The 15,146-nt window shown below is 45.3% G+C and overlaps 1 protein-coding gene across 2 annotated transcripts in view; it reads left to right on the plus strand.

Moving 5' to 3' along the window:
• The first annotated feature begins 6,552 nt into the window (after positions 1-6,552).
• Positions 6,553-15,146, plus strand: part of KANK2 (KN motif and ankyrin repeat domains 2) — a 69,457-nt gene continuing 60,863 nt past the window's right edge. The window contains exon 1 of one of the 2 annotated variants that reach the window (XM_063294443.1): positions 6,553-6,650. The gene's annotated coding sequence lies outside the window, so the exon portion shown is untranslated. Of the gene's footprint in view, positions 6,651-6,864; positions 6,897-15,146 lie in introns of those variants that run through there. The other variant, XM_063294444.1, reaches the window with a different exon arrangement.

The following is a 15,146-nucleotide window of genomic DNA, read 5'->3' on the forward strand; positions in this document are numbered from 1 at the left end:
TCAACCACCTTCCCCAAAAAGAGAAGGTTGGAGATTGGATAAAATTTGTTCAGGTCCACTGAGACTAGCTTTTTGAGGAGATGGAAGATGGCACTGCCCTCTCCTGCAAGGATGTATTAACCACCACAAAGACACAACCGCATGTCACCATGAGGGATGCCTTAAGCAACCAGGAGGGACATGGATCAGAAAGTCTGGCTTCTAATTTCTCACAAGGATGTCCTCTACGCTTTAAACTCTCCTGGGTTCAGTCTTCCCCCCAGATGTTCAGATGGCAACTGTAGGTGAAAGTACCTACTGTTCTTCCTTCTGGATTCCAAGGGCAGCTGATTCTCTGGTTCTGTCATGAAGATACTCCACACACAAGCACACCCTATACAGCAATTTTTCAAATTTAGTATCAATTATGTCATAAAAAAGAAAAATGTGTTAAAGGCTAAACAGGCTCAAGACTGAGGGTGGGGAAAGTTTTTTAGAAACTCAAAGCTTGTGAAGCAGCAGGGTGGGGTGGTGAAAATATGCATCTGGAGTCAGTGTATCAGTGTCAGAACAAGAAGTAGGTGGGTGGGAAGTAACATTCTTCACCCTGCTGACAATCTTATTCCTGCTCCAGTAAGAAAATATATCCTCCTTCACGTTACTGCAGGAATGGCAGATGACAGACCAGGACTGATGGACAGATCTCTGGGTGATTTGCAGTAGATCAACAAGGAACTCTGACTCACTAAACCTGAACAAAAGTTGTTACAAAAAGGCTTTATTTACGATATCTAGCAAGACAGCTTGTTTTCTGTGAAAGGTCCATTCTCAAAAACAAGCTTCTTTTGTGCAAACTCCAGTTCCACCACTGAAAATAAATCCCAAGACACAGCATGTGCTTGGAGACACCTCATGCTTGGAAGGCACCCAATTTGATGCCTGTCTTCCTGTTTTGCATCTGATGGTAGATTTATATGTTCTCATCAAAAACAAAGTCGATCCCCACAAACCTACATGCTGCCCGCTGCTAACTTAAAATAAAAGGAATGGGGAATATGTGTTTAGCCCACCACCTTCCTTAACACACTTCTTTAACTTCAATTCAAATTCCATATAATTCCTCAATTGTTTTGGTCTTAACTGTCTACCACCTTCCTTAATGTTTAACAATTGTACATGCAGGGTTAATGCACACTGCTAGAGCATAGTGTTAAAGAAATGTACAGGATTGTTGGAGTTAAAAATTCTAAAGTAGCTTTGATCATCTGCAGATGTATTGGGCTACACCATCTCTTAATTCCTATAAACATAGCTGTGCTGCTGGGTGAGAATGATGGGAATAATGGCATCATATCTGGAGGGACTAGACAGAAAAAGCTAGAAAACAGGGATGAACAACATGTCCTCCCAATATAGTTGAATTTCAGCACTTGACCATGCTGGCTAGGGCTGAAAGTCAACCACATCTGGAAGAAAACTCATTGCCCATCCCAGTTATTTATTTATTTATTTATTTATCAATCAAATTTCTGTTACCACCCATCTCTCCCAAAAGGGGGACTCTGGGTGGTTTACAATAAAATCAAAATTAAAAGCATATAAATTACAATATAACAGACCAATAAATAAGGATAAAATAGATATAAAATCCAAGAGGTGAAGATCTTATTCATTGGGGAGAGATCTATGGTACTAGCCACCCACAAGAAGAACTGGTGCCCCTCCCATCCCAGGCGAGGCGGAAGAACCAGGTTTTCAAGTTCTTCCAGAAGGCCAGGAGCGAAGGGGCCTGCCTCACCTCTGGGGGCAGAATGTTCCAGAGGTCGGGTGCCACTGCAGAGAAGGCCCACCTCCTGGACCCCTCCAGGTGGAATTCCCTTACTGGTTAATTAAAGGACATTACAATTCCATACTTCCCCCATCCCACTTCAGCAACTAATTCATACATCCATATGTAAGCATGGTTTGTTGAATAAACCACAGTTGGGTGGACTTGTAGAACATGCTAAATCATAATCTTATATTTTAAATTCTATGTTTTACAGTATGCCTTATTTTAATTGTGATGCTTCTGTCACGAATAAATAAGCAAGCCATGGTTTACAAATCACAACAGCCTCGTGTGGCGCAGAGTAGTAGGCGGCAGTATTGCAGCTGAAACTCTCCCCGTGACCTGGGTTTGATCCCAGCAAAAGCTGGATTCTCTCTCGGGTAGCTGGCTCAGGTCGACTCAGCCTTCCATCCTTCCCAGGGCAGTAAAAGGGCTTGCTGGGGAAGGTGACGCCTGGGGAAGGCAATGGCAAACCACCCCGCTCTATAGTTTGCCAAGAAAACGTTGCAAAAGCAGCGTCCCCCCAAAGGGTCAGACATGACTCGGTGCTTGCACAGGGGACCTTTCACCTCTTACAAATCACAGTGGCTGAGTTCACAGAGCACTGTGGGCTAAAATCATATTATGGTTTAAGTGTACAGATGAAACTTTGAACCTGACCAAATAACAAATTAGTAATGGTATAAATAGCAGGTGCAGAACGATGGTCCTAATCCAGGTCTCTCCCACGCACACATTCATGCAACATAGAGTAATTATTTACTTTACATTACAACGCCTATGATTTACAAAAGATGGGGCTTGGTTCTACTTGTACCCTCCGTGGTAACATCTTCAGTAAATATTCCCTGTTTGTCTTTCCTCAGGTAATGACACCACAAGGGATAGCTTCATACTGAACTTACTCATGATTGCCTTCATTGCACATCATGCTGGGGGAAGGGGGTGTCATTGTCCTACCATTTATTTGGATGAGAAGAACAGTATTCCAGCTAATTTAAAAGAGGTCATAGTTACTGAGCAGCTGAAGAGAGCGAGGGCTAACTCGGTTTGCCAGCAGGGTTCAGGGGGAAGGAGAAGGGAGAGGCAGCAGAGAAGCTGTTCGTTTTTGTGCACTCAACTCTGAAGAGCTGCCGATTGCAAGGAATGTGTCCCGATCGTCCAGGGCAAATGATAAAAGAATTTTTCCCTGCTCAGTAGGCAAAGACTGTAGGAAGACTATAACATAGCCAGGAAGGAGCTCACTGAGCTAGTAAACAGTTTGTCAGTGGAATGTGGCTGCAGTGGTGAAGAGAAAGTTGCTTTGTATTTGGCTAATTTGGAAGCCTAAGAAGGGAAAGATGAGAAATATAAGCCTGTCTATTGGTATATCTTAAGAAAAGTAAAGAGGGCCCCCCTATTGTGACCTGGTGTGGGTGTGTTCCTAACCAAGTACCACCTGGCACATATTGACAGGGAGGGGCGAGTTATAAGCAGCCGTCTCCAAGCTACTATGATGTCATCATGCAAATGTCACCATTACATACTTGCAGCCTGACATCTGACACAAGGCAACGGTATGGTAGTTATGTGATGACATCATCATACAACTGACATCATTTACCACCCACCCTTGACCTCCCATGCTTACAGCAGCCCTTAAAACAAAAGTCAAAATCCTGGACCAGCAAACGGCCTGTTCAGCTGATGAGATAGAACAAAGATTTACTAGTGAGAAGAAAGGAGGCACTATGACTGAATCTGACAGTGGAAGCAACTTCCCATTAGAAGGGCAATCAAACAAAAGAGAGCCCAGTGGAAAAGAGTAGCAACCAGATGGAAGAGATGTAGGAGCTGTTCCGCACAACTGGAACCCAGAAACAGTTTCCAGGCCCTCACAGAACAAACCGCCCCTGTTCTAGGAAAAGGAGGAGACTCTGTGGAACACGGAACAGGACAGGGATCCCTGGAGGGCTGAGGGGATATTGCTGTGCCTCACAAGACAACAAAGGAAAGCATCAGAGTAACTGATAACTCACTGCTACAGGAATCAGAGCAGGTGTACGCCAAACAGACCCATCTGTCAAGTGAACTGTTGGCCAAGAATCAAGGATATGACAGATCAACTCTGAAGATTTATCAAGTCCACTGACAATTCTCCATGCCTGTTAAACCCATGAGAGGACCAATGATATTGGAAAGAATGACTCTGAAAATTTAAGATGGAAGTGCAAGATCTTTGGGGTGAAGTGATATTTGTCCTTCTAATCCATGGAAGAGAACCAGTAAGGGAAGGAAGAGTACTGCAAACCAATTATGTTGGCAGGAGGGATTTCGTTTTTGGGACCATGGACTGAGTTATCCAGTGTATGGACTTCTGGCTCAAGATGAATTGCACCTCACTGGGATCGGTAAAATGTGTTTATCTGAAGCAGGACAAGCTTGATCAGGAAGCCTCTCAACTGAATCTTGTGGGGGTTGGAGACAAAAACCCTGAAGTAAGGACCTCAGATAAAGGCACTGCTTGTGCATTATAGGAAAAAAATGAGGGAGTTGTTGTAATAGGCCCTTGGTCCTAAAACTACATGATCTTTATAGTCTAGACTAGTGGTTCTCAAAGTGTGGTCTGGGGGTCCCAGAGACCCTTTCAGGGGGTCTGCAAAGTCAAATAAATATTTTACAATTTCTCAGTTTTACTTGCTAATACAATAAATATCAATAGATATAGCCCACCTAAACTAAAGTTCTTTGGGGCCCTCACTCATTTTTAAGAATGCAAAATGTTTGAGAACCACTGGTCTAGAGTGTGCTGCTAGAACTATAAGGAAAAAACAAAAAGGCAAGTATGATTTAACAGGCATAACAGACACCTAGCAGAATAAATTCTGTGACAGAAATACATCAGCTTAAAGATACTGTTCTTCAAAAAGAACAGAAATAATAGAAAGGGAGAGGAACAAATGAAAGCAGTACTATTGCTGGTGTCTACTATCTCCATCCAAACAAGGAGAAGCAGATGATGCCTTCTGAAAGCAAATTGCAGATCTTTCAAGGAGGCCTGAAATAGCAGTGATGGGAAACTTGTATTACACCAACATCTGTTGGGAGAGAATTCTGCCAAGCATGGTCCTTCCCAAAAATTCTTGACTTGCAGACAACTTTCTCTTTCAGAGAGTTGAGGCAGGCAGAAGAACATCTGCTACTCTTGACTTGATACTAACCAATAGGAGAAGCTTAGCTGGAATAATAAAAGTAGTAGGAACACTAGAAGAAAGTGAACACCAAATGCTGGCATTCTTGATTTTAAGGAGAATTGAATCTGAGTGTAGCCTAATACATATCTTGGATTTTTTTTAAAAAAAAGTATGTGCATGTGACAAATTCAGAAGAATTATTAGTAGGATCCCATGGCAGGAAAAGAAGCTCAAAATGAATGGGAGTTCCTTTAAACAGAGATACCAGAACCACAATGGCCAACAATGCCAGTAAGGAAGATAATATGTGATCCACCAGGAATTTGTGGCAAGCCAGGTAAAGGGACAGAACTGAAGCTAGTGACTGATAGAAAGGTAGTCAGGAAATACTCCTTACTCAGAATGATTTCAATCTCCAGCGCCAGGTGAACTGTATCATAGGGTTCTAAAGAAGCTAGTGATGGTCTGGCTGAACTTTTAGGTATTATCCTTGGAGTGCCAGATGAACAAACTGGAGAACAAACTTTGTCCCCATGTTTAAAAGGAAAAAAAGGAGGGTCAGGAAATTACAGACCAATCAGCTGAATAACCATAACTGAGAAGATTCTAGAGCAGATTATCAAGGGATCCATCAGTATGCATCTAAAAAAAATAATAATTACCAGAAGTCAGTGTGGATCAGATTGCTATAGATGTATAGATTTCAGCAATTTCAGTTTGATGGAGTACCCCATGACAATTGAGTGGCTCAGAAATGTTACTCAGAAGGTCCTAATTAGTAGCTCCTCTTCATCATGAGAGCACCATGAGATTCATTTCTGGGCCCTCTACTTTTCAAGATTGTAATCAGTGATTTGGGTGAAAAGATGGAGGGAATGCTTGTCAAGTCTGCAGATGACACAAAATTGGATGGGATAACTAATACTGAAGAACCTGGCTGTGTTTAGCACTGGAATGAGAAGACACAGGGAGGATTTGTTAGCCCGGTTTATATCCTGAAAGGATATTGCTCAGGAGGCTAAGCTCTGCTGCCGCCGGTGTGTTCAAGGGGAGCTGGACCGCCAGCTGCCTGGGATGCTTTCATCTGAATTGAGGCCTGAACAGCAGGGTGGACCTGAAGGCGCAAATGGCCCTTCCAGTTCTGATTCTATGGGGAAACAGCAGCAGCAACCACCTGAAACAAACATGTCTCTGCTACCTCCTAGAAGGACTGAGAAGCCAATAGACTAGAGAACTGTTTTCATCATCTTACAAGAGCGGGCTTCCAAGACCCCTTTTTGATATACACGTTTCTGCAGAGTGTCCATTGAAAAGGAATGCAACCAATCGAGAAAAATTAAACCCCCTATGACTAAATCGCGTTAAATTGCAGAGGTCAGAAGACCGTTCGCTGTTCTCCTGCTGCGGGACAGACACCAGATCTGCCCGGGCCGCTCAGTGCCAGCCGCGAGCCGGCCGCCCGTAGCCCGCTGAGGGTGGGGCCAGGCGTATCCGCTACTTTCCCCCACCCAGTCCCTCGGTCCAGCCAACGGAGGGGGCGTGGCCTCATCGGGCGGGGGCGGAGCCTCACGCAGTCGCAGGGTCCCCGCTGGGCAAGTCCGCTTCACGGGCGAGGAGCCTCCTCTGGAGTCGGGAGTGGCGCGCCGCAGGCTGGAGAGGCAGCTAAGGTACCCTACCGCGCCGGCCCGCTTGAGCAGCCCCGTCCGATCAGCTAGCTCTGCTCGACGCGAAGATGCTCCGCTGCTTTGCTGCTGGCCCGCGAGCTCCCTCCCCTCTCCGAGCTTAACGCCGCTTCTTCCGAGGCTTCTCCAAACTCCGCGCCTCGGCTGCCTTTTACTCCTTGCTTCCCCTCCGCTCCACTCACTCTAAGAAATGCCCCCGCGGACGGAGGGTCCCGAGGCCGCTCTGCCAAGGTAAGCGGGGGCTCCTCCGCCCGCTGGGTCTCCTCGCTCGCGGCCCCGCTCCTCCGACCCCGCCGCCTCACCCTTGACTCCTCGCCCCCGCCCTCGTCTGGATTTGGGTGGCTTCTGAGCAACCGGGCGGCCGAGTCCCCTCCAACTCCAGAGGAAGCCAGCCCGCTTGCCTGAGAGCCTGCCCAAACCCTCCTTCGCCGCGTTGTGGTTTTAATATATTTGCGTTGCTGCTCTTCCCCGCTCCCCACAGCCCGAGCTGGAAAAGAGCGAAAAGGAGGACAAACGCCATCTGGGCGTCCTGACCCCCCACCCAAATCCTGTGATTTGCCTCGCCGCTCTCAGCGCCTGTTTTAGTCTGGAGAAAGGCGGGGCAGCGGCGGCCGCGTAGCGTGGTCAGCTACAGCTGTTTGCCATTAGAGTGAGCCTCTCACTCGCTCGCTGCGAACGGGGGCGCTGATGTTTAAAGTTGTTTTCCCCGTTCTGCCTCTCCCTTTCTTCCTCTCCTCTTTTGCTCCCCTGCCTGTCAGGCTGATGTTGGTAACTTATTGCTCTGGGACTTCCCGGGGTGGGGAGGAATCTTGGATCTCTCCGAGTTGCTGCCCACAAGAAGTGGTGGGGCAGGAGGACCACATCGACTCGGCGGGTGGGGGGGCAGAAGTTCAGCAGCTGAAGGAAAGAGTGCTAAATGAGGGGGTGGAGGAACAGGCCAGGTTCCTGTTCGCCTTGCCGAGTGCAGTGAAAGAGCGGGTGCCTGCTGGGTCCCCTCTCCAGAAAAAAAGCCAGCTTGAGCAGGAGGAGTTTCTTGGACAGAGCAGGCCTTAGTTCTCAATTAACCCTGGGTGGCTGTCTTGACCAGAAGGAAGCTGAGCCAGATAGCCCCATGCCCCGTGTCTCACATCCATGATATCAAAGGTCTCCCCTTGTCCCTGAACCTGGAAAAGCTGGGCAAGGGTTGCTGACTTTTCTAGAGCCAGAGCAGTCAAGCTCAACTAATTGTGAGGCCTCCATGTGGACTAGTCCATTAGCCAGATGGCTGCAGTTCTGCAACTCTTTCAGAAGTTAATCATGAAGAGCATCAAGGTTTGCCTTTAAATATGCATTTTAAAAAATGTAAACAGCACCAGGGACCATACTGCGTAACAGAGCTACTTTTTCACCATTCGGTGTGAACTTCTCTATCAACATTTTTCATTAACCAGAACACCAATATTCGGTTTGGTTTTGCTGAATAGCAGCATAATACCCTTGAACCTAACCATCTGAAACTTGGCAGGATTTATACCCACAGCAGATAAAACTGTCCTGCAAATTATTTCCAATTCTGCCAAGAAATAAAAAAAATGACATTGGCAGTTCTCCGTAAGGGACCGGAAAGACACTATGTTTTATCTTCAATATGGTATGTGCCACCCTATCATAAAAAGCTGTAATTTCTTCAAGTTTTAGCTCAATTTCAGATTACTTTTAATGATAAGCAGGTAAAATTGATTAAAAACTTGTTTCACAGAAAAAAAAAACAATTGCCATTTGGTGTTTAATTGGGACTTGCCTCTTTGGAATGCGTGGAAGCAGGTAATAGTGCCTGGAAGGGGGTGGGGTGGTCAGGGCTGTGTGGAAGCCCCTCCAGGTGCAGCTCCTGAGTGACAGGTGAGAGAGCGCTCTGGAGAAAGGACTCAAGAAGGTGGCGGCGTTCTCACCTTGGCCCCAGATGGCAGAGGGCAGCTGGCAAAGACCACACCGTGACCACATCCTCAGGTTGGGACGGTGTTCTGCCCCCCTACGTGTTGTGAGCACATTCCCCTCCTGGCCACGATTATTGGTGTTTGTTCTCCTATCCCGAAGTGATCGGTCCTTGCATCCCAACCAATGGCCTTCTAGCTGGGGTGGGGGAACCAAACTGTCAGGAAGGTGTTTAAAGGTGCCAGGGGGCAGGCAAGTGGGATTCCTGCTCCCCTCACTGTACTGTAGGTCCTCCCTACAGGTCCAGGCTGGGGCTGTGACAGTGTCTTGATGAGGATCTGGAAGTGCAGCCACTTGTCAGCCTGCCCTACCCAGGTGTGGAGGGTCCATAGTATCTGCTCAGGATTGGGGACCTCCTGCCCTGCTCTGGTCATCACCCTCCTAAATGGTGAGTGAGGCACAGCCACACCAAATAACCTGGGAGGCTGCAAGTAGCTGTGAGCTTGAGGCCCTGTTCTGGGGCAGAGGGCCTTAGAATCTGTTCCTGTGTAAGAGAACTCCCTTTCTAATCTGCAGTGTTTAATTTCACTGAGGTCCTCCATTCCTGGGTTTGTATCGGTCTCACGAACATTTTTGCCATCCTGGTAAGACGAGCTTATGTGAATAAGGGCGGTTCTATATTTTGCAGAGACCTCTCAGAAGGGTAGGGCCTGCCAAGTGTCTAAGTACTAGGTGCAGTGGGGTGTTGCCTCATTCCTTGATGTGCTTCTTAGCAGACAAATCCCTTCAAAGCTCTTTGAAGCTATCTGTGTGATCATCTCCATACCCAGAGACATCTGTGAGGAGAATTTAAAAAGTAGAGATGGTAGCCACGACCCTGTGATTGAAGCCCCACCCTTTTCACGGGTCACGTGAGCAACATGCATAAGACAGGGATCCCCATGACTGCATTGTCATGGCCACCATCTTGACCCTCTGCCCAAGCTACTCCTGCATGCAGCTAGGAAACACTAGAGATCAATCAGGGCTTCATCCAGCAAACCGAAAGTCAAAATCAGTAAGTGATTTTGTAACTGAGCAGGGAGGTAGAAAAATTCCCTCAACCAAAGGGAAGGGCACAGTGCTAGCATCCCCCTGCTCCCTGTGCTTTCAGTACATACCACGTGCATTTGGCCATTTTCAGAAAAATTGAGTAATCTGTGTGAAAGGAAAACTGCCTGTCAAGATCCCAATCTTCTTGCATGTAATTCCCACTGGAAACTGTGGGGATGGCACGACATGTAGGTTTGCAGGCAGATACTCTTCCCAACAGTTGCAACCACAGTTGTGGGTTGCATGTAGAGCTGCTGGGAGAAATAACTTGTTTAAATCAAGGAGGAGAGTCTGACTGTACATGCTGCACTGGGTTTGTTTGTTTTTTGCAAGGATTGTGAAACCATCTAGAAGAATTAAAATAAAGTTGCTGATAAGGATGCCTGTGAAATCTACCAGGGAGCTCCAAATTCAGATTAGGGATGCAAGGGAAGGCAGGAGCTGTTGTGAATGGAAAAATGGCCCTATCCCAAGTTCATGGAGCTTCAGCATCACAAATTGCTAAACTGAAGAGTTGTTATTTGAGCTGTGCTGCGTCAGAGCTGGAAGAAAATTGGCTTGCTTGCCCAAGGAGGACTATGTTGTGGGAATACAGCAGGGCTGTGGTGATGCCAGATTAGGACAATTGCTCCATATTTATGGGTCCTTGATAAAGGGTGGGAGATTTTGTAACATTGCATTTTCCATAAGTAGAGTAGGTGGCAGCTAACAGTAAATAAAACAATGCATTCAGGGATAACTGTCACACAGACTAAACCTTTCTCCTGTCCTTGTAAATTGAGTGTGCAGAACAAGGTTACTTTCCACACATTTCCTGCCTTGAGGTCTTCTAAAGGGTTGTGCAAGGCTGCCTTTGCTCAGCCCTCCCCAGATTCTATTCCTTATTGAGTGAGTGACAGGATGGATGCTTCAAAGTAACTTCAGATACAGTATGGTATGGTTTCTGCTGCAGACTTTTTCTTGCTCTATTTGCATGTAACACTTGGAAGTGCATAATAAAGTTTGAGTACCATACACTATCACTGTTCTATCATACTTCATCCTCTGAGGTCATAGAGTTAAGGAAGCTATTGATCCAAGACCCCATTGAGGAGAGAAGGGATTCTCTTGCTGTTTTTTAAGAGTCAGAATGCCTGGCATCCACAACCATTTATTCAAAGATCAACCAGTAGATCGCGAGACACCCTCTAATTGGTACTTTAGTAGGATTTGGGACTGTGGAGCTGGTTATCATTAGCTGTACTCATGCAGAACACTGAACTCTTTTTTTAAAAATTATGGTTATTGAAGATACCTTTAGCCTGATTTCAACTTAATGCTAAAGCATAGTGGTGAGTTCACACATTATGCTAAGGCAAAACCAAATAGCCATATTAAGTTTGTCAGAAGATGGTTAGCAACTAACTTCTCTATGTGCTTTTAAGATTTAAGGTGTAATTGGGCCCAGTGTATTGAAGATACTCAGTCTTCTCCCCAAAGAGTGCCACACAGAAAGAAAACAAAGAGAAGGCTCGTGGATCCTCAAGCAACTCCCAACATACCTGTTTGGAGAGTGAGCATTTGACAGGATGATGATAACACATTCTCTGGCAGGAAGCTCTTCTTCCCCACCAAGTTTCCTAAGAAGGGGATGGTAGGATCTCAGAGTGTCATTTGCTCAAGTTTGATTAAGAATACAGATCTTGTCCCATCTGTAAGGCAGCCAGAAAGTACCTTTATGCTGGGGGAGGAGAAGTGGAACCCTTTCTACCTACTGCTTGATTGTTAATGAGATAGTAAGTCTCTCACAGACAGCAGAGCAGGAGGGCAAGAAAAGACAGCAAATTCAAGGCTGTGTTTGGGAAGGGTACAAACAAGATACAGGGTACTTGATCACTCTCTACCTCCAGTGGGGCATTATAATAACCAACAGTCATTTTGGTAACACCACAAATGACTTCAGGCGACAGCAACTGACCCTTCAAATAACCTTGTGTGATGCACTTTTATTCTGCTTCTGCTCAGTGTTGAATTTTCTTCTGACATGCTTGTTGGTCTAAGCCCCGATTTTCCAAAATTGGCTGCTGTTGTTCTCCAGGGTGTCACACCTATTTCTCCTAGAGCTCCATAGGAAAGAACCCAGTTCTGCAGGTATGTATGATCTCCATCGGCAGAGCTCTCTCCCCAGATCTCCATATGAACAAAAACATCGCCTGCAGGGCATCAGTTGGCAGTTCCAGAGTTGTTGGCTCAAGGGCCCCATTGTATAAATGGGCTCCGAGATCACACAATTCACTCTTTCATGCCAGATGGAGTCACTTATTAAAATCCCTCCTTTTGCCCTTGCCCTACCATGGGAAGAAGTTGGGGTGTGGCCAGCATCAGTTACACTTTGCTAAGTTTAAATTAGCATTTACTCTTGCACATCCATTTTAGCAGCTTGAACCAAAGAAGCCTTAATGAAAAGATGCCATGTTCTCCAGAACACCTGTTCAGTGTCACTTACCACAGTGTAGTTACTTCTTTACAGCCTTGTGGCACATTGGTGCAGTGCTTCTGGTGAAAGATGGAATTTCTTTTACATACTCTTTCAGTTAATGCTCTGAGCTTTAATAACTTAATTGTGGTTGATCAATTAATGCTTGAATTTCAGAAGATGTGGGTCTTCAGAGGCCTCCTGCCAAGCTGCCTGCATGCAGAAAGAAGCTCTATTAGTTTCATGCCCAGCTACAAGGTGCAGATTACCTGTCTTACCAAATGCCCTCTTACACATGCAAGTTACAGAACCACCAGTCCTTAGAAATCCAGAGCAGTCTGCTTTGTAACTGAGCCTTTATGAGGTGGCTACCAGCAGCAGAGCTGAATGTAATTAGCAATTGTGTTCATGGTTTTTAAAGCGTAAGTGGCAGGTTTGGTACCCAATCTGGATGGGAACCTGGGAGGATGAAGTAGAAAATCTTTAACTGCTTTGCCCTTGCTGCAGTCCCAATCTAGAGCAAGTCCCTGGGCTTGCTGGTTTTGTTTTTTTTTTAATTTTACAAAAACTACCAATTGTCCGAATGACATTGTGTATAGTTTGGCTCTGAGGAGCAGAGTCTTTGCACGCTTCTTGAGGTTTCTTTACTGCACATGTCAACATCAGCCTAGGAAGAACCCGCCCTCTTCTTAATTGGCACGGCGTTCTGAACATCTAACCATCTCAACAGTGAGGCAGAAAATCACTGGCATCCAGCACTGGCCTGAAGCCTGTAAGGAAAGACTGACTTTCTGGAAGACAGCAGGGACTTAAGTTGTAAAGCTCCTTTCATTTTTTTCTACTTCTTGTATCCCACTGAACTGCAATGTAGCATTTATACAGCATGTTTCTCTAAGTGGTTTTATTTTTAAAAAAAATCTGTTTCTTCCATCTATCCTTACAGAGATCAGTGCTGATAGGATGTACTGAACTATTTGATTCATCACCCTCACTTCTCTTTCCCTCCACCCACTATTCATTTTCTTAAACGTAGCAGACCTATGAGCACTTTCTTTAACTACAGAATTCTGGGACTCCAGAAAATCCTAGGCTGCAAGTTCTTTTCTGAGTCTTCTAACAGTGAAGAAGCATTACTACCATAATATTAGTATTTGTGTACTTTTTAACAATGAAAGAAACTATTATATGCCCGTATTAATAGTAGAGTTCAGTAAATTAGCTAAGGTAGATTAATACATAAAACTATCCTGAGAGAGCAGTCCTCACTTCCTCAGAATCAGGACTCACAGCATGGAGAGAGATGGGAAGGCATCAAGAATGGTGTATCCAAGTGTATTGCCTACATCTGTATAAGTGGGGCTCCTTCTGAGAGAAAGGTTAACAATGAGGCAGAAGTGAGATGTAGAGTTTCTCTATTTTCCAGGATCCTAGGGATTATTTTCTGTTTTCTCTGTCCATGTGCATATCTTCAAGTTGAGGTCTGTACCTCTCTGGTCCAGCTGAGCCAGTCTCAAGTGTGTTTATGCTCAGAGACCAGCTGTGAAAGGCGACCTTCACTGGCCTGGTGTTTGTTCAGGGATAAAACTGACTTTCAGCCTGTCCCTCATTTGCTCTTAATATGTATTTATAAGTAGAGGAGCAGGGAAGCTCCTGTTTAATGTTCTCTGCCTGTTTATGCTCAGGACTCCGTTGGAAGAATATACCTGGGCGTCTCTTAGCAAGAAGGGGCTCTTGAGAATAATCCTGTTTCATCATCCAGACCAGCATTCCCAGCCCTGAGGACCAGATAGCCTGAATGTGTAGAAAGCAAATCTTTTACAAATTTCAGTATATGAAAGAGGGGAGTCCTTATGGCATGATCTGAAAGGATCAGAAGAGGCTGATCCAGAAAGGCAATTTTTCAAGGGAACCCCGCCCAGCTGCTGAGCTTCCAGGCTTTTCAGGCACGACCTAATGTAATCCGTGTGTGTGTGTGTGGCAGCTGGATGACACTGCCTTAAAGAGGCAGATGCTTCTGCATGGAGAGGGATTTCAAAAAGCAGAGCTCTGCAGGCCAGACCAGCAAGAAATGTGGTAGATGAACTATCTTTTTGTGTATGACTTGCCTTCTAAATACTCACCCAAGCCCCCTTTCAGATTAACTTGGGGAGGAAAAAAAGCTTAAGCTATTGATGTTCTTTTTGATAATGGAGCTGTACTGATAACAGTCTGTTTAAAAATTTAAAGGAAGTAGAGGAATTGATGCCTTTAGCATGTTTATCTTGCATACTGTCCTGCTTCTCGATTTAAACCAATTCACTGAAACTCTTGGGAGACATACATTCCCATGATATAGCTTTGGCAGTGGCAGTATTGTAGCCAATGAGGTTAATCCAAGGCACGCTAATTGAAACTAATTGAAACTTTCCCATGATACACCCACTTCTTGTCACATCATAGTCTCTGCATACTGCATATTTTTAAATAACATCTCACCCCCTCCCCAATAAATAGGGTGGATGCAGGTTTTAACAGAGTAATTTCTCCCTTTCAAACTGCCTTCACCTCTGTGGGTGAGGTGGACCCTGTTGCTTATCTTCAACTTCCAAACCTGAGCATAGAAACATGGAAAAAGCCAGAGCTATAGTCACTCAAGCCCTGGAAAACAGTCAGGAGAGATGGGATAGTGTTCTGCATCCCATAATGCTGTCAGCCTTCATCTGACCATGAGAAGAGTCTAGATGAGTGCAGGGGAGGTGGAAGATGGAAGTGAAAGGTGTTTTTTTTTTTTACAAAGAGCTCTGCTAAAGCATCCTTTTGAAGTTTAGATCCTTTTTTCAGTTTGTTTGAAGCAGCAGCAATATTACAGAGAAGGGAGATCCAACCCCAAATCATGTTGGAATTCTTTGACAGGTGCTTAATGTAGACTAGTTGAGGCCAGTTTTGTTTATTCATTTTAATCATTTCTGAGGTAGCTGGAGATCTAGATCTAGAGCAACAAGAAGCTGAAGACCAAAACTTATGGATGAGGTGTTTTGAATCTC

This window comes from Candoia aspera, chromosome 2 (assembly GCF_035149785.1).
Source record: "Candoia aspera isolate rCanAsp1 chromosome 2, rCanAsp1.hap2, whole genome shotgun sequence".
Classification (NCBI taxonomy): domain Eukaryota; kingdom Metazoa; phylum Chordata; class Lepidosauria; order Squamata; family Boidae; genus Candoia; species Candoia aspera.